At 34.5% G+C, this 22,913-nt stretch overlaps 1 long non-coding RNA gene across 4 annotated transcripts in view; it reads right to left on the bottom strand.

Annotated features, from left to right (window-relative positions):
• LOC102140539 (uncharacterized) overlaps positions 1–22,913 on the bottom strand; it is a 289,337-nt gene that overhangs the window by 149,908 nt on the left and 116,516 nt on the right. Inside the window, exon 3 of one of the 4 annotated variants that reach the window (XR_012414518.1) lies at positions 8,907–9,891. The exons of the other annotated variants lie outside the window; for them this stretch is intronic. This is a non-coding gene — a long non-coding RNA (uncharacterized lncRNA). Of the gene's footprint in view, positions 1–8,906; positions 9,892–22,913 lie in introns of those variants that run through there. 4 annotated transcript variants of the gene reach the window in all.

Below are 22,913 nucleotides of genomic sequence, written 5' to 3'. Positions count from 1 at the left end.
AAGCATTTGCTTATCTGTAAAGGATTTTATTTCTCCTTCACTTATGAAACTTAGTTTGGCTGGATATGAAATTCTGGGTTGAAAATTCTTTTCTTTAAGAATGTTGAATATGGGCCCCCACTCTCTTCTGGCTTGTAGAGTTTCTGCCGAGATATCTGCTGTTAGTCTGATGGGCTTCCCTTTGTGGGTAACCCGACCTTTCTCTCTGGCTGCCCTTAACAGTTTCTCCTTCATTTCAACTTTGGTGAATCTGGCAATTATATGTCTTGGAGTTGCTCTTCTCCAGGAGTATCTTTGTGGCATTCTCTGTATTTCCTGAATTTGAATGTTGGCCTGCCTTACTAGGTTGGGGAAGTTCTCCTGTTTGATATCCCAAAGAGTGTTTTCCAACTTGGTTCCATTTCCCCCCTCACTTTCAGGCACCTCAATCAGACGTAGATTTGGTCTTTTCACAGAATCCCATACTTCTTGAAGGATTTGTTCATTTCTTTTTCCTCTTTTTTCTTTAGACTTCTCTTCTCACTTCATTTCATTCATTTGATCCTCGATCGCTGATACTCTTTCTTCCAGTTGATGGAGACTGTTACTGAAGCTTGTGCATTTGTCACGTATTTCTCGTGTCATGGTTTTTATCTCTGTCAGTTCGTTTATGGCTTTCTCTGCATTGATTATTCTAGTTATCCATTCTTCCATTCTTTTTTCAAGATTTTTAATTTCTTTGCGCTGGATACGTAATTCCTCCTTTAGCTCTGGGAAGTTTGATGGACTAAAGCCTTCTTCTCTCAACTCATCAAAGTTATTCTCCGTCCAGCTTTGATCCATTGCTGGCAATGAGCTGTGTTCCTTTGGAGGGAGAGATGCGCTCTTATTTTTTGAATTTCTAGTTTTTCTGTCCTGCTTTTTCCCCATCTTTGTGGTTTTATCTGCCTTTGGTCTTTGATGATGGTGACGTACTCATGGGGTTTTTGTGTGGGTATACTTCCTGTTTGTTAGTTTTCCTTCTAACGGTCAGGACCCTCAGCTGTAGATCTGTTGGAGATTGCTTGAGGTCCACTCTAGACCCTGTTTGCCTTGGTATCAGCATCAGAGGCTGCAGAAGATAGAATATTGCTGAACAGCAAGTGTACCTGTCTGATTCTTGCTTTGGAAGCTTCGTCTCAGGGGTGTACCCCACTGTGTGAAGTGTGGGGTGTTGGTCTGCCCCTAGTGGGGGATGTCTCCCAGTTAGGCTACTCAGGGGTCAGGGACCCACTTGAGCAGGCAGTCTGTCCGTTCTCAGATCTCAACCTCTGTGTTGGGAGATCCACTGCTCTCTTCAAAGCTGTCAGACAGGGTCGTTTGCATCTGAAGACGTTTCTGCTGCTTTTTTTGTTGTTGTTGTTTAGCTGTGCCTTGTCCCCAGAGGTGGAGTCTACAGAGACAGGCAGGCCTCCTTGAGCTGGTGTGGGCTCCACCTAGTTGGAGCTTCCCAGCGGCTTTGTTTACCTACTTAAGCCTCAGTAATGGTGGGCACCCCTCCCCCAGCCTCGCTGCTGCCTTGCAGTTAGATCGCAGACTGCTGTGCTAGCAATGAGGGAGGCTCCGCGGGCAGGCGTGGGACCCTCGCGGCCAGGTGTGGGATATAATCTCCTGGTGTGCCGTTTGCTAAGACCCTTGTTAAAGCACAGCATTGGGGTGGGAGTTACCCGATTTTCCAAGTGTTGTGTGTCTCAGTTCTCCTGGCTAGGAAAAGGCATTCCCTTCCCCCTTGTGCTTCCCAGGTAAGGCGATGCCTTACCCTGCTTCAGCTCTCGCTGGTCGGGCTGCAGCAGCTGACCAGCACCGATTGTCTGGCACTCCCTAGTGAGATGAACTCAGTACCTCAGTTGAAAATGCAGAAATCACCCGTCTTCTGTGTCACTTGTGCTGGGAACTGGAGACTGGAGCTGTTCCTATTCGGCCATCTTGCTCCACCCCCCAGCCCTATAATTTTTAAGACATTTGGATGATTAGATATTTAGGGGTGTGTGTGTGATATTTTTAGAGACAGGGTCTCTGTGTGTTGCCCTGGGCTGCAGTGATCCTCCTGCCTCAGCTTTCTGAGTGGCTGGGACTACAGGCATGCACCACCACACCCGGCTAAGTATGTAGGTTTTAATGTGGGGGTGGTGTGTGGCAGTATGCTAACATTCAGAATTTAAATTAGGCTTCCTTAAGAATCTACCCATCTACAATAGCCAGGAAGGAAATAGGAAAAGACTCACTAGGGAGAAACCAGGTGACTCTTACACTTTGAATTCAAACTTTAAAATTTCTAAATTGCTGTCTTTTAAATATTGCTAAAAGCTAAAATCTATCAAAACATTTTCTTGTTGTCAGGCAAGGGATTAGGGCCTTATGACTGAAGTGTGATAGACCATATCTCAGCATAATCTATAGGGGAAGAAAGAGTGGACCTTGAAATTTTGATTTCTCAAACTTCAAAACTCTATTTGAAAGGCTTGCTAATAACATATCAAACAGTTATTCAGAAGTGTTAATTTGTGTGGTAAAATAATAAGTTCATATTATATTTGTAAACTTTCATTATTATTTTTCTATAAAGAAACACTGATTGGAGGAGTGAAATTCTTCTTTGGCAAACATTTGCCATCTCTCTAGAGCAAGAGAGAGGTTTATCTCTTGTCCTTGATAAACAAATTAAACCATTATTTTGATTAATCATTATAAACATGGATATAGTGGGTAATAAAATTCTAAATGTACTTGAATTTCTAAAACAAATTAAGCAAATTCAAAGAAACTTTGGGTTAATGGAACATGTATTTGTGCTATTAAGGAATACAATTCACTTTCCCTTGCCATTAGTTGGAAGTTAATAAATGAATTAGTTCAATAAACATATACTAGGCGCATATGATTTGACACAATAAACATGGCCTTGACAATAGAATAGTAAAGAAAATATATACTTTTCATCCTCATAGTCCTTACAATTTAGTGGAGAATGAGAATGATTAGTCTATTGCAATTATTTTTAAGAAAATAGTTTTAGAAAGGAAATTAACAGATGGACTGTGTTAGAAAATAAAGATTGGGGCTCTAGTATTCTATCTTGATAAAATGAGAAGGTAATATTCTACAGGGCTCTCTTGGTCACTATTTATGGTATTGACTGCCAGGTTTTTATATAACTTCTATTCCTCATTGTTTTAGCTCCTTTTTGTATTCTACTTTGCTTGGCTGGAAAATAACTTTAGTTTTCCATAATGGTATACAGCCCTAATGATGTATGAGCCCTTTCTCATATAAGAATACCTTTCTATCTGCTTTCTAAAAATAACAGCAATTATTACAACAAAAACAGACTTTATGAATTTGCTGGGAATAAAATAATTGTTTGATAACATTTTCCAAATAATAATAATAATAATAGAGTGAAAGCTCTTTCCATTACTGAGATATTTATTATAATTTATGTGTTGGAGGCAGGCAAATTTTGAATTATTTGAAGAAAATCTCCTCTATCACTGAAAACTTACAGGCTATGTTCCTCATTCTTATGGCTCAATACTTTGCCTCTATAGTTCTATGTACCAGACTGTACTGGACACCCTTAGGATACCGCTCAAATCCTTTTAGCTTCAGCAGCCACTGTTGAAGTGACTAGTTCTGAGCAGGTTTACTCCCCTTCATAAGATCACCTTTGCCAGCATCCAGCCTCAGGGCCTTTTGCTCACAGCCTTAGGACTTTTTCATGTGGGACACTCGCCGTTCACACGTGTACCCTTTAAATGCCACACATGGTCACTGAAGGATGCTGGAGAATGGATAAGTGTTCCCTTTACAACCCCCACTGCCATGCACCCTTTGGAGATTAATTTCCAAATGCTCCACAATATGTCTCACAGGATTAAACACCAGTTGCCAAATTGGAGATCAACTTCTTAAGTCTTTTCTCTTAATTTACTTTGGCTGCTATAGCAAAATACCTTTGACTTCGTCACTTATAAAAACAAAATTGTATTGTTCATGGTTCTGGAGGCCGAGAAGTCCCAGATCAAGGTGTTAGATTTGGTGTCTAGTGAGGACTCATTCTTTGTTTCATAGGAGGTGCCTTCCAGTTGTATTGTCACCTGGCAGAAGGGGCAAACAAGCTCCCTCAGGTCCCTTTTCTAAGGGTACTAATGTCTTTCTTGAGGGCAGAGGTCACATGATCTGATTACCTCCCAGGTCCCCATGTCTTAACAGCACCCCATTGGGGATTAGGTTATAACATATGAATTTTGGATGGACACAAATATTTCGACCATAACATCATTCTCAATAACTCATGACTAAACCGATTTTTTGTTTCTCCCTGTTCCATTCTGCATCCTTCATTCTTGCTTCCTAGCACCACTTTGGAAATAAGCTAACTGCATTCAAATCTTTGATTGAGGTTCTACTTTGAGCTTGGGGTGTGTATAGGGTGAATGATCATGGTCTAAAAAGTCATACTTCATAAGATTTTTTTATAAACAAAAATTAAAAACACTAAAATTGTTCTACTCAGAATTATTCTGTCACCACATTTTACTAATGTTTCTTTTTAATTATTCTGAGAACACCTTTATCAACATTACTGGTTAGCTTGCTGCATCTTGATAAATTTCACTCATTATTATATAAGGTATAACACCATCTATTCAGACCAAGTAATTAACCACAAACAAAATGAGCTGCATTTACGCAATTTAGTCAACTGGCTTGCTGGTTAAATTGCCTTTCAGATCTAAAAGAAAGGACAAATTAGCATGAACAGCTCTCTTCTTATTTATCTTCTCAGGTAGTTTTTCTCCTTTGTGGCTGTGCTCTATTTAAACCTTTAAGGATTAAGATAACCCTACTTTTCAGGATCATTATATTTCTCTGATACTCTGGAGTTCATGAGAAACTGCAGTTACGCTGGTATATTTATCCATCTTCTTCTATGTGTGTCAACTAGGCTTAGAATTGAAAACTTCTTCATGGAAACTACGTCTTCCAGAGTCCGTTTTGACTTTACTATTACTCCTTTTATTTTTCACATACGGTTATTTTTTGACACTTAGAATTTTTTTTTTCTGAGGTTGCTGAAGAAAAATGGCAGTAAAAAACTTGGAATAAAGTATTATTACAGAAAAGGATTAAAGAGGCAACTGCCTATCTCACTTATTAGGCCAGATTTTGGAATTTTTATCTCTCTGTATAAGCTAAGTGCAGGTCTAAGTCGTTTACATGCATTCTCACATTTTATCTTTGCTTTATTTTATGAATGCACAATAAAATTCTATATCTCTATATTATACAGCAAAAAAAGACGATCCTCAAATAAATACCCTTTCTCCCTATTATATAGGTAATATTTATTGAGGACTTATTGTAAGTTAGGCACAATGTGTAACAAACAAGACTATAACAAAACAATTTGTTTTAGGGAATGTGTTAGACATAGAGGAAAATGGGGTGAGAGTCTTCACATTTGTGCGTATTTAAGAACCATGTAACTCTAGATTCAGTTCATTCCTTGCTAACCTCACTATCACTATTCCAGGACACCATCATCTCCCACTTCCTTTACTGATCCAGTAAGTTAAGCAGAGTAAGACCTTTATGCTTTAACTCTTAAATTAATTCTCCAACCTGCAATCAAAAGGGTCTTTATCGAGCACGTGCACACATACACACAAAATTATGTTAGTCCCCTGCAAATGTGCAATGACTTCCATTTATGACTGCGTTTGGAATAAAATCAGATTTTCTTAACATGGTTGTTCATAAGGACTTTATAAATCTAGATTTTGTCTTTGCTTCAAAATAACGTATCAACATTCTCACTCTCAAACTCCACCTTCAATTACAGTGACCTTATTCAACTTCCCTGTTTCATGTTCTGCCAGATCCAACATTTTGGCACACACGTATCTCACAGTGCACTGTGAACTCCATTAGAATAGGAATTAGGAGTATTCCTAAACCAATGTACCACAATTCCCACTACATGTTAGATAACCAGTGAACATTCGTTATCTTGGAGCATAAATGACTAACTTCTAAACTTTCCCTCATTATTTCCTTGTTCAACTTTCAGATTTCAGTTTATGTGTCATTTCTTTCAGAAACTCAAATAATTTGACTTAGAAAGGATTACACATACTTACAAGGGCTTTGCATTTAAGAAAACTAATAATATTACTTCAGTTATTATTTTTACATGTGATATATATATTTATATATATATATATTTATATATATATATATTTTCTGCTTGGATATTAAATGAAAACATCAACTGCTAACCTCAGCATCAATGTGTAAACACAGGATAGGATGGTTAGACATATAGATCCACGCTAATGCATCCCTTGTCTAAAAGGGGTGACTGTTCTCAGACCCAGTAGGCCAATGTCATATGAATGTTTGTCCAATATTGTCACATCTTCCACCTTTTCAAAGAAGTCCAGAAATGCAGACTTGCCTCTTAAATATCAATTCTAAAATGTTGGCAATTTGTTTTAAATTTTAAATGATTTTAGGCATGTTTCCCAGTTTATAACTTTCATTTGTTGATGAAAGTTATAAACTGGGAAACATGCCTAAAAATCTACTATGCAGATGTCTAGATGTTCCCTCACATTTAATCCCCATTGTTCCCTCATGTAGCATGTAAAATATATTCTAGCATTTAAAAAAATCTCTTTCCCTCCTGGTAGACTGAATAAATTGTAGATTTTTTGTGGTCAGGGAAGAGATATACACACATACACACACACACACACACACACAGATACACACACATATATAGCTTGCAAGTTTAATTGTAAATGTTGTTCTATATTACAAAAATATTATAAATATTAGAAAGTGCAAATCAGTAAAATACAGCTATAAATTTTAACAAGATATTTTGCTAGAGGGCAATGGTGCGATCTCCGCTCACTACAACCTCCACCTCCCAGGTTCAAGGGATTCTCCTGCCTCCGTCTCCCAAGTAGCTGGGATTACAGGCACCTGCTACCATGCCCGGCTAATTTTCGTATTTTTGGTAAAGACAGGGTTTCACCATGTTGGCTAGGCTGGTCTCAAACTCCTGACCTAGTTTTCTGACTCTGTTCCTTCACACACTAATAAGTGTTCCTTCCAAACCCGCATTCCAGTTCTTGGTTCCCTTTGGTGAAACTGCCACTGTGAAGAAAGAAATTCACCTGTTTATTCCATGAAGTGTCCTCATATCTCTAGTTTTATACTAAGAGGAATTCTTTATATGTTCAGTTCTAATCAGTGAAACATTCTTTCTTGAAAAAGATTTTGAGAGTCTGTTTTTCCTTACCTTATATTATAGAGCATATGCTGAGAGGAGAGAAATAGACTTAATGTATTCCTCCTACATATAGAAAAAGATCTGAAATGGGAAATCAAACAATAGCAGGCATTTTTCAGAGCGTATAGAAAGGAGGTCTACCTACATTCATAGAACCGAATGATTAAATTTTACTAAGACAATTTTGAATCGTGGCTTAGAATAATCTGATTCAAGGGCATGAATACATATCCAATCCCAAGTAGAACCTAAGTGATGACTGCAGTAGACAAGCTATGCAAAAACTGAAAAATCATCAACTTTACAAAATCTTGAATAATGAAGCTAATATATATCTATATATTTCAGCTGGAATTCACTAATTAATACAATTGTAAATAAAATATTTTGTCTGCTGAACAGTGTCTTTTGGGTATAATTGAACAGCTGAGCAAATTTAGAGTGTATATTTTCAAATAATCATGAAAGCATATACTGTAAACCACTATCTGTGTCTACAGAGACTCCTATCCTTCAAAATGTTTCAAGAAATTGGTCCTGGTCTATTACAAACAAAATCTAATTCATACCTCCTTATAAATTGGATAAAAGTAAAACCATTCTGCGCTGTGGGAAAGAAAAGAAAAATATTATTCAGTAAAATCATCTGGGGAATTTAACACAGGCAGTAACCCCTGTAATTACTTTTATGATTTTTGGATAGGAAACCATAGGTAACTTTGCTATTATTACGTCTGTTCCTGGCTCGTTTTAAAAAGTTCAAAACTTCTGGATTATATTTTATTGGAAAGGCAATATAGTTTCAATAGCAATAACTACTATTAATAATAATACTTTCTCTGGAGGTTGATATAGAAACATAATAACAAAAGCAATACAACACACTTTGATATATTTTATTCCCATCAGAGTTTCTTATACCAACTATAAAAAGGTGATATTGAAGAGTTTGGGATTTATTTGCTAATTTTTGTATTCTATAATGATGCCACTGTCTTTGAATGCAATAATTTCTCATTTATTCATTTAGATAATAATAGATCTCTAACAATAACAGCTCTCTGACCATCTTGACCTAGCAGAGAATTTTACAGGCAAAATTACAAAGTTTGTCTTCAAAATCTCTTTTATTTCAAAATTGAAGATATTAAATTCTCTTTTCAGGAATATATTAAAACATCACTGCAATATTAATGTAATCTGGAAGTATTTAAGTTAACTATTTTAACATATATCCTTAAATTTATTAAAAAAAATAGTTATATGAGTGTTAAAAGGGATAGGGGAGAAACTGGGCCATTCAATTTTACCAGACAGTGTTTATTTAAGTGTACACATCAGCTTCATTGCAGTGCAAAAATCTGCTTCTTCAAAACTGGTCACCTGAATACAGCAGCCTGCCTCTTTCTATTGTAAGCAGCCCTTCCTACTTGAGAATTACTGTTTTACACTATCCCACTAGATTTTTCACATAGATATAAAAAATAAGAGGAATGTGTAATGCTACCACCCATTTCATTCTGCATTATGCAATTACTTCAGTTTATGTACATTTATACAATAGAAACATTTTAAACATTTTGATGTTGATGGCAATAAATTTCATAACTGGCTAAATACATTGAACATTTAAAAGTCAATCTAACAATTCCACTCTGCTACTGTAGTAACACATAGCCATTTCAAAACTTCAGTCTTCCATCAGCTTTGACCAACCCAACATTGTCTCATTCTCAGATGGTGACATTAATGTTCACTTCTCAGATAAAATAAGACACTAGATATAAATGGAAACATTTTCTTTCCACCAAACTTATACATTTTTCCTTAGTCCTCTCTCTCTCTCTCTCTAGTTTCTAAACCTAATCTCTCCATCTGGGTTATGTTTTTCATATATTCCTGTTTCTTCAGCAGTGGGATGTCCCTTTTTCATTATCAACTTTCTTCTACTTCTCCTTCTTAATTAGATTTTTCCCATAAGAATTGAATACACTACACAAGTCTTATCCTCTTCAAAAATATGTTGAACATAGAGTCCTTTCTTTCTGCTATCCATTTTTCTCTCCTCTTTCTTATAGGTAGACTTACTGAAAAACTTTCCTTTTTCTATTGTTTCTTAATTCTGCTTACTCTTAAACCAAGCACATTTTAGCCACTTCCCCTAGAAAAACCTAAAAATGTCTTGCCAATTATCCTGGTGAAAAATGGAATTAACATTTGATCCAACTTAGCATTCTACATTACTAGAGTCTTTTTATCACGTCCTCAGACTTCAAGCATTCTCATCCCTTGCAGCAACTCATGATATCAAATATTCCTAGTTTGATCAAAAGTCAGTTCTGGTCTCCTTGGCCGTCTCTCCTTTCTTTCTTTCTTCATATTTAACTGTTTTCAGACTCTTACTTTCTTTCTCCTAGAATTTGTTCTGCAAGAGAGCTCATTCAACACCATGCTTCCAGTTACCAACCATAGCAGATGACATCTCTCCAATGTACATTGTTCTTCTGAGCTGCACATATCTTCACATATCACTGTTATCTGGACATTGAATGTAAATATCCAGCAAGCACCTAAAATAGAGTTGTTCGCAGTATTTTTCTTTAACATTGGTTTCTTTTGTGTGTATGTGTGTCTTTTATCAAAAAATAACACAATCTGCCATGTTTTTAAGGCAAAAGATTGAAAATCTACATGACTCTCATGTCTATGATTCACTTATTAAGAACAAATTGTTTTAAAGGTTCAATTATTTATATGTCTAGAACATATGTTCAAGCCGTATACTTTCCCACCATTTTCCATTTTGTTGAACTTTACTACCAGTGTCACTTTCTTACTCAGTGAAATTACCCTGTCTTCAAGTTACTTGCTTCTGTTTTAGATTAGGATTCTCCAATCCACTCGTGTATTAGTCTGTTTTCACACTGCTGATACAAACACACCCAAGACTGGGAAGAAAAAGAGGCTTAATGAACTTATAGTTCCACATGGCTGGGGAGGCCTCACAATCATGGCAGAAGGAAGAAGGAGCGAGTCACATCTTATGTGGATGGCGGCTGGCAAAGAGAGAGAGGTTGTGCAGGGAAACTCCCATTTCAAAAAACCATCAGATCTCATGAGACTTATTCACTATCATGAGAACAGCATGGGAAAGACCTGCCCCCGATTTTTCCCATGACACATGGGAATTGTGGGAGTTACAATTCAATTTGAGATTTGGGTGAGGACACAGATAAACCATATCAACTCACAAGAGTCAGCCAAGTAAGTTTACAATCCTGCATTTCTTGTTTAGCCATTTAGCATTACCTAGCTTTCCTTCAGTCATCCACTTCAAGTATTTATTGAGTACCTACTACATGTGCCAGCCATTATTTTGTGTGATAATCATGTGGCAATGAACAAAATAAGGTACATTATACTGGGTCACCACGCAAGACACTATTACAAGTAAAATATTGAAGCTTAGACTAAAGGATGAATAGACGTCAGCAAAGAAATGAAGACAGAAGAGGGATTTTGGCTGCAGGAAAAGTAAATATAAAGTCTCTTAGAAGAGAAACGCCTCATTGCAGTGAGCCAAGATCGCAACACTGTACTCCAGCCTGGGCAACAGAGCAAGAATCTGTCTCAAAATATTAATAATTAAATAAAAATGAATAAATAAATAATAAAGAAAAATAAGAGAAAGATTCCATTAATTTGGGGATGTTGGAAGATCACTATGGCTTCCAAACAATATGTATAGTATGTGGAAAGATATGGCATAGGGAGATAAGGCCCAAGTTGGCTTTCATAATTTAAGTAAAAATACTGGACAACTTTTAGAAATGAACTATTATCCATATATATATGGATAAAATACATAAATATTTTATCCATGGGTATATGAAAGAGATCATGATGCCATGGGCTACAGTAGTGGCAGATATAGTTTTCATAAAATTCTGATAGGACAGCCCAATCTCTTGCCATCACCTCACTCTCACTTCAATCAATTTATCTTGCAGTAATCTAAAACTACCTAAAATTTCCCTTCACTCTTCACATTCCCTCTATTTGGATGCTCAAAACTATTGACTTAAATCACAGTTTCTCTGGGACTCACCCTCTTTGCTTTCATAACATCTTGTACTTACTGCTAGATAGCACTAGTCGCATTTCAGGGCAATTGCCTGTAGAGCCCTCCAATTTATAGTAAGCTCTATACAGGTGTACTCGTGGTCATGCTTAACCTGTTGTACCTGGTATCTCTAGCATCTAATAGGCTCCCCAGGATATGGTAGCTGTTCAATAAATATTTGTTGTGTGGAGTAAAAGAAAATTTTCTTCTCTACTCTTTTGTTTATTTAATTAATTTATTTTTTAGGGATGAGGGTACTGCTGTATCTCCCAGGCTGGAGTGCATTGGAATGATCATAGCTCACTGCAGTCTCCAGCTTCTGAACTCAAGTGATCCTCCTTCTTCAGTCTCCTGAGTAGCTGGAACTACCAGTGTGTGCCATCATGGCTGCGTAGTTTTTTTAAATATTTTTTTGCGGAGAAGGGGTCTTGCTGTACTGCCCAGCCTGGTCTCTAAATCTTGGGTTCACACAATACTCCCACCTCATCCTCTGAAAATGTTGGGATTATGGGCGTGGGCCACTGTGCCTGACATCTTTTATTTTTAATAAACATATCAAGTCACCTTTTTGACTTAATAGCCTTTAATTTTTTTCTCCAGTCACACTTTATCTGAAACTGGAGATTATTCTTTTTTCTTTTCTTTTACTAAAATTTGCGAGACTTAAATTGAGAACAGGTACCTTAATGGCAAAAGCTGGTTTCAATTTGGCTCCTGAAGTAGATGGAAGTAATGTACACCAAAAGCAAATTAGAGGTGATTCACATTAAAAAGAAGTATTTTTTAAAGAATTGAAATAATGAATTCTATATATCAAACACTATGCCATCTATCGTGAAACATAAGTAAGTATACATCACAACCTTTGCTCTCAGATTGTATTCTTCTTAGGGAACTAAAAGATGGAGTAGATAGTGAATAAAAGATGAGTATACAAACAGACCCTTTATTAAACATTGCTATTGTGAAAACATAGAAACAAAGGATATACATAAAGAAGGAAGAACTATTTTCATAACAGGCAGAGAAGACTTTATTTACCATGGTCATAGACTATGGTCAATGTTGAACATAGTCTTTCTAATTGGGACAGAAGGAAAATGGAAGGTGAGAGAGAGGTAAATTGTGGTTTGGGGACAAAAAAAAGTAATTGAATTATCATGTGTCTGAAGAATATTTCAAAAGCAATCGATATTGGCTGAAGTGAAATGGACATTTTGAGAATGAATCAAAATATGTCTTAAAACACATGAAAAGCCAACATTATACTGAGTCTGATAAAAAGAACACTTTAGATTTTAGACTGAAGGCAACAAAATGCCATTTAAGTTTTATCTTCAGTGGTATTTTTTCTTTTTTTTTTTTTTTTCTGCTGGCAGATGGTTAGATACCTGTTAAGACTACAAAAGAAAGAAAAAAATACCCAGCCTAAATCATAGAAGTGGGAAGGAAAAATTACAAAACTGAGGAGATTTTATGATGAAGGTATTTAGCCAAATTTAATGCAATCAAGAAAATGAATTGAAACTATATTGAACATTTAGCTTCCACATCCAAAGCTTTAGGAATTTTAGGAATTTGGCATCTTTTATCTTCAATTATCTGGGAGGAGAAAAAAAAAAACAACCAAAAGAAACTTCATGCTAGGTTTAGAAGTAATGCCATGAACAAAAAAAGCAACATTTGAAAATATTTTTCTTTTTTTTTTTTTTTTAGAAATCTTTTATTTTTGCACTTCGCTATTAGTCTTTTTTTTTTTTTTTTTTTTTTGTTAGCATTTGGGATAATTCATTTACTTTTTTGGTTGATGTTTGAATAGTTTATTTTTCAAAAGTATATATGCTCATCATAAATTTTTCAAAGAACATGGAAAAGGGTAAAGAAGAAAGGAAAACACAGTCTACCAAAATGTGAAAATAATATCCAAAATCATAATGTTCATAAATATCTCATAACAAATTAAATGACATTTTTTCTAGACTGCTGTGATGCACATATACAGATAGAAGGATGGAAAAATCTAATTAAAACAAGACTATGTTAACCATGTTTTTATTGGTTTTATATATTTTTTTAAATTGTAGTGAAATACACACATGAAAATTTGTCATTTGACTATTTTAATTGCAAAGTTCAGTGACATACCTTCACTTTGCTATGCAAATGGTATTTTTAATACTATAAAAAAATGCACATGCATGCTTAAGAACAAATAATATAATTGTATGAAGCAACTATAATATCTACTGCTCCTTTCCTCTCACTTCTTAGCCTTCTTCCCATTTTCCCCAATATTTAAGATTTGTATCTGAATATCTTGTGGTAGCTCATTAACATTATAGCAGTAAATGTTATATTTAAAAATGCCTATTAATTATTTATAAATTATGAAATTACAATGACAAAAACATGAAAATCTTACCAACTTTAGTTTTTCCCTAAAGGAAATTGCTCCCAAATTTTGTGAATTCATTTCCCCTGTACATGTGCCTGCTGTGATTTTGTTTTTATGTTTAATATTTATGTATTTACTCTTTATTCACTTGGTTTTCATTTAGCTAATACTTTAAAATAACTTCATTATTTTCTACAAGAAAGTTAACAGTAGTCATTCTTCCCTTAGTAGACAAAATTGTTGCTTGCAATTTTTTATTTAAAAAGATATGTATGGATGTATACAAAATGATATTCTTGCATGTCCACCATTATTAGCACATCTTTCTTACATTAAAGGAACAGAGTAATAAAATGGTGAAGTTCTTGGAATCTGCACCCTAGATCCTCTGAATCAGAACTATTTGCCATTGGTAAACTCTGTGAACACAGGTAAGCTGCTTTAACATGTTTGCCATTTCCTCATTCACAAAGTGAGGCAATGTTAGGAATTATTTCAAGGTATAGTTTTGGAAATAAAATAATTTGTATAAGCAAATTCCTCAGAACAGTTTTGGCCCAGATTAAATGCTTAATAAATATTAGCTATTATTATTATTCCTACCATAGATTTCTACAATTTCTACAAGGAATTGAGAGATGGAAGAGAAAAATCAATAGGCATTTCAAGATTTATAAAAAATCATATAAAATGTTTTCACAATTTTTTACCACTGTGCAGTCCCAGATAAATCATGCAATAAAAATCCCATTTTCTTGCACTTTATATCAGTAATGTTTTATTTTTTGCCACACTTATGAGAAAAACGTGAAGATTTTAATCCCAGTTTCAGTTGTAACTTTCTGTTTGCCAATGATGACAAGCTTCCTTTATTTTTTTATGAGAATTTATAAGAATTTCTCTTTACAGATTTTGGAAATTGGTTTGTATTTATTGTTGTCTATATTCCTTAGGTTTATGAAAACTTTTACAAGTTTTGTTTATTTCTAATTTTTCTTTTAAATATTTTGTGTGTATTTTTCTATTTTATCATTCATTGATTTTTAACTCAGTTCACTGTGTGTTATTTATATTTTCATTATAATGTTAAGGTTTGTGTCTCCCTAATGAATTTGATCTTGCTAATTGCTTACCCTAATCATGATCAACTGCTGTCTCTCTCTGCATCCATTTTAAAAGTGGAGGAGCCATGTAGCTTCAAAATTTTAATGTTGCTTTAAACAAGAATGTGATAGCTGCAACTAGCAAATATGATGCAGGAGGTGTGAGGAAATGCCACAAAATCAGAGAGTTTCTTGGTTCTGATATTTGGCTTCTGATACAATTCTAGAAATTGATCCTCCAGACATTTAATTTTATGATATAAATGTATTACTAAAATATTTAAAAGAGTAAAGTTTGCATTTAAAATTATTCCAAATAATCAAACTTAAAATAGTTTCTTTAAAAAATTATTTTAAAATTCCGGTAAAAATACTGATATTTAACAATTCTTTGAGTTTCTGATAAGTTCTATATCCTTCTTTTTTTAATTCTTCTGAAGTTTATTTGCTGATGTGAGAGGAGAGTCTAACTACATTATTTTTCGGAATGTGTTGTCAACTTTCTAAGCAAAGTTGAATGCATAACTCATGTTTTCTGTCCAAATTTAAGATCTCACCCTTGATGTAGAAAATTTCATACATAATAAATATATATTTTGTCTTTTTACAGTGTTACATGTCCTATATTTCTAGCCTTTTTCAAAACTCACAATTCAATTATAACTTTGTAGTTTATCTTACATCTGGTATGAAAAGATCTTTTTTATCTTTCTTTTATTTGCCTTTGATATTCCTCTTGGTCTCTGGAGTCAGAATGCTTCGTTAAGAATACAGTTTGAATACTCACTAGTTTTTTTATGGGGTACAGTTTAATAGAACATTATATATAAATATATATAATTCTATCTTTTAAAATATATTATAAAACATGCATGTTTATATGTTATAAATATAACATATTATAAACATATAATATGTTTTACAATATAATTGACAAATTATAAAACATATATGTTTTATAATGTTTTTTAAGTATGACCATTCTTGTTGAAGTAAGGTGGTATCTCACTGTAGTTTTAATTTGCACTTCCCTGATGATTAGTGATTTTGACCATTTTTTCATATGTATGTTGGCTGTGTGTATATCTTCTTTTGAGGAATGTCTGTTCACATCTTTTGCCAATTTTTTGATGAAATTATTTGTGTTTTTCTTGCTGTTCTGTTTGAGTTTCTTGCAGATTCCAGATACTAGTCCTTTGTCAGATGCATGGTTTGCAAATGTTTTCTCCCACTCTGTGGGTGGTCTGTTTATTCTGCTGATTATTTCTTTTTCAGTGCAGAAGCTTTTTAGTTTAATTAGGTCTCACTCATTTTTATTTTTGTTGCATTTGCTTTTGGAGTCTTGGTCATAAATTCTTTCCACTGGCCAATGTCCAAAAAAGCTTTTCTAATGTTATATTCTATACTTTTTATGGTTTCAGGTCTTAGATTTAATTATTTGATCCATCTTAAGTTGATTTTTGTATAGGTAAGAGATGGGAATTCAGTTTCATTGTTTTACAAGTGACTTGTCAGGTTTTTTTCAGCATAATTTTTTAAGTAGGGTGTCCTTTCCACAATTAATGTTTTTGCATACTTTGTTGAAGAGCAGTTGGCTGTAAGCATTTGGCTTTATTGCTAGGTTCTTTATTCTGTTCCGTTAGACTAAGTGCTTGATTTTATCCCAGTCCCATGCTGTTTTGGTTGACTATAGCCTTGTAGTACCATTTGAAGCCTGGTAATGTGATGCCTCCAGATTTGTTCTTTTTGCTTAGAATTGCTTTGACTAGGCTGGGCGCGGTGGCTCAAGCCTGTAATCCCAGCACTTTGGGAGGCCGAGATGGGCGGATCACGAGGTCAGGAGATCGAGACCATCCTGGCTAACACGGTGAAACCCCGTCTCTACTAAAAAGTACAAAAAACTAGCCGGGTGAGGTGGCGGGCGCCTGTAGTCCCAGCTACTCAGGAGGCTGAGGCAGGAGAATGGCTTAAACCCGGGAGGTGGAGCTTGCAGTGAGCTGAGATCCGGCCACTGCACTCCAGCCTGGGTGACAGAGCGAGACTCCGTCTCAAAAAAAAAAAAAAAAAAAAAAAAAAGAATTGCTTTGACTATGTGGGTGCTTTTTTGGTCCCACATAAATTTTAAGATTGTTTTTTCTAGTTCTATGAAAAATGATGATGATGTTTTGATGAGAATTTCATTGAATATGTAGATCGCTTTTGGAAGTATAGTCATTTTTACAATATTGATTCTTTCTATCCATGAGACAATGAGAAGGGGTTATGTTTCCATTTGTCCACGTAATCTATGACTTTTTTCAGCAGTGTTTTGTAGTTTTCCTTGAAGAGTTATTTCTTCTTGGTTAGGTATATTTCCATATACCTAGGTATTTCTCTCTCTCTCTTTTTTTTTTTTTTTTTTTTTTTTTTTGCAGCTGTTGCAAAAGAGATTGAGTTATTGATTTGTTTCTCAGCTTGGTCGTTGTTGCTGTATAGGTTCATTTTTAAACCTAAGTCTTTAGTGATTTCCTTTATCAAATCTAGGAGATTTTTGGATGAGTCTTAGGATATTCTAGCTCTACAATCATATTGTCAGTAAACAGTGATAGTTTTACTTTCTCTTTCCCAATTTTTTTGCACTTTAGTTCTTTCTCTTGCCTGACTGCTGTGGCTACAACTTTTAGTACTATGTTAAATAGAAGTGCTGAAGGTGGGCATCCTTATCTTCTTCCAATTCTCAGGGGAAATGCTTTCAACTTTTTCCCATTCAGTATGATTTTGGCTGTGAGTTTGTCATACATGGCTTTTATCATTTTCAGGTAAGTCCCTTCTTTGCCTAGTTTGTTGAGGGTTTTCATCATTAAGGTTGCTTGATTTTATCAAATACTTTTCCTGAATCTATTGAGATGATCATATGGTTTTTGTTTCTAATTCTGTTTATGTGATGTATCACATTTATTGACTTGCATTTGTTAAACCATCCCTGCATCTCTAGGATGAACCCACTTGATCATGGTGTATTATCCTTTCGATGAGTTGTTGGATTATTTAGCTAGTATGTTGTTGAGGATTTTTGCATCTATGTTCATCAGATATATTGTTCTGTAGTTTTCTTTCTTTGTTATGTCCTTTCCTGGTTTTGGTATTAGGGTGATACTGGCTACATAGAATGATTTGGGGAGGACTTGTTTTTTACTCTATCTTTTGGAATAGTTTCAGTACAATCGCTACCAATTCTTCTTTGAATATCTGGCAGAATTCAGTTGTGAATTCTGGTTTTGATATTAGGGTGATACTGGCTTCATAGAATGATTTGCAGAGGATTGTTTTTACTGTCTTTTGGAACAGTTTCAGTAGAATAGTTACCAATTCTTCTTTGAATATCTGGCAGAATTCAACCGTGACTCCATCTGGTCTTGTGCTATTTTTTGTTGGCATTTTTTAAGTTACTGATTCAATCTTGCTGCTTGTTATTTGTTTGTTAAGGGCGTGTATTCCTTCATGACTTAATCTAGTAGGGTTGTATGTTTCCAGGAATTTATCAATTTCCTCTCTATTTTCTAGTTTGTGGGTGTAAAGGTGTTCATAGTAGTCTTGAATAATCTTCTGTATTTCTGCAGTATTGGTTGTAATGTCTCTAGTTTCATTTCTAATTTAGCTTATTTGAATTTTCTCTCTTCTTGGTTAATCAAACTAATAGTTTATCAATTTTGTTTATCTTTTCAAATAACCAACTTTGTTTTATTTAAATTTTGTATTTTTGCTTCAGTTTAATTTAGTACTGCTCTAATCATTATTTCTTTTATTCTGCTGGCTTTGAGTTTAGTTTGTTTCTGTTTCTCTGGTTCTTTAAGGTATAACAGGTTATCAATTTGTGCTCTTTCAGACCTTTTGATGTAGACATTTAATGCTATAAACTTTCTTCTTAGCACTGCTTTTGCTGTATCCCAGATGTTTTGATAACCTGCATCAATATTATCATTGATTTCAAAGAATTTTTAAATTTTCATCCTGATTTTTTTGTTAACCCCAAATAATTAAATATCATATTATTTAATTTCCGTATATTTGAGAGTTTTAAGAGTTCCTTTTGAAGTTGATTTCCAGTTTTATTTCACTGTGGTCTGAGAAGATGTTTGATATGCTTTTTCTCTTAAGTTTACTGAGATGTGTTTTGTGGCTTATCATATGTTCTACCTTAGATAATATTCCATATGCTGATAAGAAACATGTAAACTCTGCATTATGTGGAAAGAATGTTCTGTAAACATCTGTCACGTCCATTTGTTCTACAGTATAGTTTACGTCCATTATACCTTTGTTGACTTTCTGTCTTGATAATCTGTCTAGTGCTTTCAGTGGAGTATTGAAGTCCGCCACTATTATTGTGTTGCTATTTATCTCTTTCTTTGGTCTAGCAGTTACATATCTCCAGTTCAGAACTTTATTAAAAAGTACAGATGTTAGATTGAACCACAAATTGAAAACTCTAAGTGAATGTTTCACCAGCTCCTGAAGAACTCTGTGCACAAAACTCAATTCATTGTCTCTTTTTTCATATTTGTTATTGCTGTTTTTCCTTTTGTAAAATGACATCTCAACCTATCAAACTTCCCAAGTTACAGACCTTCAATTCATTATTGACTGATTTTCTCCTCATCTAATGCATTTTTAAAACTATTCCTTTAATTGAGAAAAGTTAAGAAAAGGTAGCAATTCTAACCATTAACTCTTTGTTCAGTTAATGATCATATAACTCAACCTGCTACTGGAGCCCTAACTTCAAATTTCCAACTTTAAAGCATTTTTCAAGTTGATCTCTACATGATATCTCCAAGGCACCAATATTCTTGAAATTCCTATCCAGCCCTGTAGTCACTTAACATATTTCCATCACCCTACAACTGGACTATGCAGGTCACAAATGGTTTGATTAGGTGGCCCTTTGTGTTCTCATCTTCTATAAAATAACTCTACTTTTATTAATTACTAATTATCCTTTCATTCCCCACTGGAAAGTGAGTGGGGTGGGTGTGTGTGTGTGTCTGGGTGTGTGTGTGTGTTTGTGTGAGAGAGAGAGAGACAGAGAGGAAAACAACACTCAGTGCAGGGGAAGTTTTGCCTTGACCAAGCTTATGTTCCTAGCACCTTCTCAATATCTAAAATATAACCATGCTCTGGATTATCTGTTGTCTAATTGGTACCATCACCTGGGGCCATCACCAGATCTTTTTAAGTCACTTTACATTAAAACATGAAAATTCAATTTCCCAGAATTTCTATCCCTGTATTTTCAGGATAGAATTTGGCAAAGAGGAAAGAAAGTCATGGGAAATTGGAAAGATAAGCAAGAAGTAAAGCTATTATTTTCCGAGGTAGTTTCAGCTAGGTATAAGGACATATTGAAATTTCACAGACACTTCTATGGGTATGTTTGAGCACCTTTCATTTGGTGCTGCAGACTGAAATACTTAATGGGAGTTTTCTCAAAAATTTTTGAGAATTTTATTATTTTCGGAAAAGCAGTAATTCAGGCTGAGATTTTTCAGAATCTAGTTCCACGACCTGGAGGCTGCTGCTTCCATGATTTTTCTTAATCCAAGCCTTTATATATTTTCTTCACACATGATTTTTTTTAAGCTATGCTTCTTACATTCTTGTAAGATTTTCAGTAACCAATTTCTCTTTACTGTAAAATAAGTAGAGGGCTCAATTATCCTCATTGAGCATGGGCTGATAAAAAATATTTCTCAAAAAATACTTTTACATTAACTAAATTATCTGAATCCTGTCAAATGTTTGAACTTATTATTTGCATTGGTGTATGATTAATTCAGAGATGGTAAGAATTTTTTAGATATGTATGCATGTTTATGTGGCTAGACAAAAATAAAGGACAAGTTAAAAATCTTTAAATATTAATTTCTTATTGGACACTCAAAACCAAAAATAAAATTTACTTTAGTCCGTAGATAAATTGAAGTATTGATGAAATTGCATAAGAAATTTTAACCAACAATTTCTGCCATTTCCTGCTCAGGCATTGAAACTCCATCATTCAGACTGAATCTAATATTTTATTTTATTTTATTTTAAATTCTGGGATACCTGTGCAGGTTTGTTACATAGGTAAACATGTGCCATGGTGGTTTGCTGCACCTATCAACACATCACCTAGGTATTAAGCCAAGCATGCATTAGCTCTTTTTCCTAATTCTCTCCCCACCTCCCACCCTCCCCCGAGACGTCCTAGTGTGTGTTTATCCCCTTCCCATGTCCATGTGTTCTCATTGTTCAGCTCCCACTTATAAGTGAGAATATGCAGTGTTTGGTTTTCTGTTCCTGTGTTAGTTTTCTGAGGATAATAGCTTCCAGATCCATCCATGTCCCTGCAAAAAACATAATCTCCTTCCTTTTTATGGCTGCATAGTATTCCATGGTATATGTGTACCACATTTTCTTTATTCAGTCTATTGTTGATAGGCATTTGGGTTGATTTCATGCCTTTGCTCTTGTGAATAGTGCTGCAATGAACATACTTGTGCATATATCTTTATATGATTTCTATTTCTTTGAGTATATACCCAGAAATGGGATTGCTGGGTTAATGGTGTTTCTGGTCCTGGGTCTTTGAGGAATCACAACACTGTCTTCCACAATGGTTGAACTAATTTTCATTCCCACCAACAGTGTAAAGCATTAAATTAAATCTAATATTATACAACTGTTTTCATTAAGAATAAACATGCAATACATAGTATATAACAAAGTGTTATGAAATTATATATTATTTTCATATTGTATGAAGTTTTATATTGTGACAATTTCAATTTCACTATCACTGCCATAATTTGGAGGACAATTATTTATTTATATTTACTATTAATGATTCAACTTTAGACATTGTTAGGCATGGAAGGCAGAATAATGCTTTTTCTCACCTCCCAAAATGTTCACATCTTAAAATCTAGAACCAGTGAATGTGTTAGTCTCATACCAAAAGAGAATTAAGCTTGAAGGTAGAATTAGGGTTGGTAATCAGCTGACCCTTATATTGGGTTATGTCTTACGTTATCTAGGTAGTACCAGTGTAATCACAGGGATCCTTATAAATGCATAAGGCTTTAGATAACTTTGAGAGAGTCAGAGGCATGGCAGCATGAGAAGGACACTGCCTGTCTGTTGACTTTGGAGATGAGGGATGAGACCACAAGCAACAAAATGTCATTGGCCCTTAGAATCTAGAAGATGAACAAAAGTTTCTTCTCTAGAGCCTCCAGAGTAAATGCAGCCCTCTTTAGACATTAAATTTAGCCCAGCTAGGCCCATTTTAGATGTCTGACCTCCAAAACATTTAGATAATCAATTTGTATTATTTGTTATAACCTGTTATAGTAACTATAAGAAACTAATAAACTAAGATTCATTCAGAGTGCATAAAACCACATACATCAGCCACCAATAACATTTAGGTGCTTTTAAAGCCATGAAGTATTTAAGACACATAAAATATAGCCAATACAGATCAATAAAAGGCATCATCAAATATAGCACATGGCCTCTTAGGTTAGTAATTTCTCCTAATGTGCATAGATGGTTAAAATGATATACTACTCTCTCATATTGAAGAATGAAATTGGTTTCAGTGTGAGTGGACAAAAAACATGTCATTTCAAAATTGTATACTTTTTAAACATACATTTTTAGAAAAAATGAATAACTGTCACTCACTTTTTGAAAATAACATATATCTGAAAATGAAATAATTACAGACACACTAATTTTAAAGAAATTAATTTCTTCATTATGTGCCTGAAATTATCATATCTTCTTATTAAAACTGATATATCTTCTTATTAAAGTTATTGAGATAATATCATTAAATGTCGATTTTACACATGCTGCATTTGTATGTACACACATATGTGTGTATGACCAACAGGAGTAACATTTTTGGAATTAATCTATGTCCACTACCCAATTTTTGACACA

The sequence above is a fragment of the Macaca fascicularis genome, chromosome 6, assembly GCF_037993035.2.
Source record: "Macaca fascicularis isolate 582-1 chromosome 6, T2T-MFA8v1.1".
Taxonomy (NCBI): domain Eukaryota; kingdom Metazoa; phylum Chordata; class Mammalia; order Primates; family Cercopithecidae; genus Macaca; species Macaca fascicularis.
This window is presented reverse-complemented; position numbering and strand designations above follow the sequence as displayed.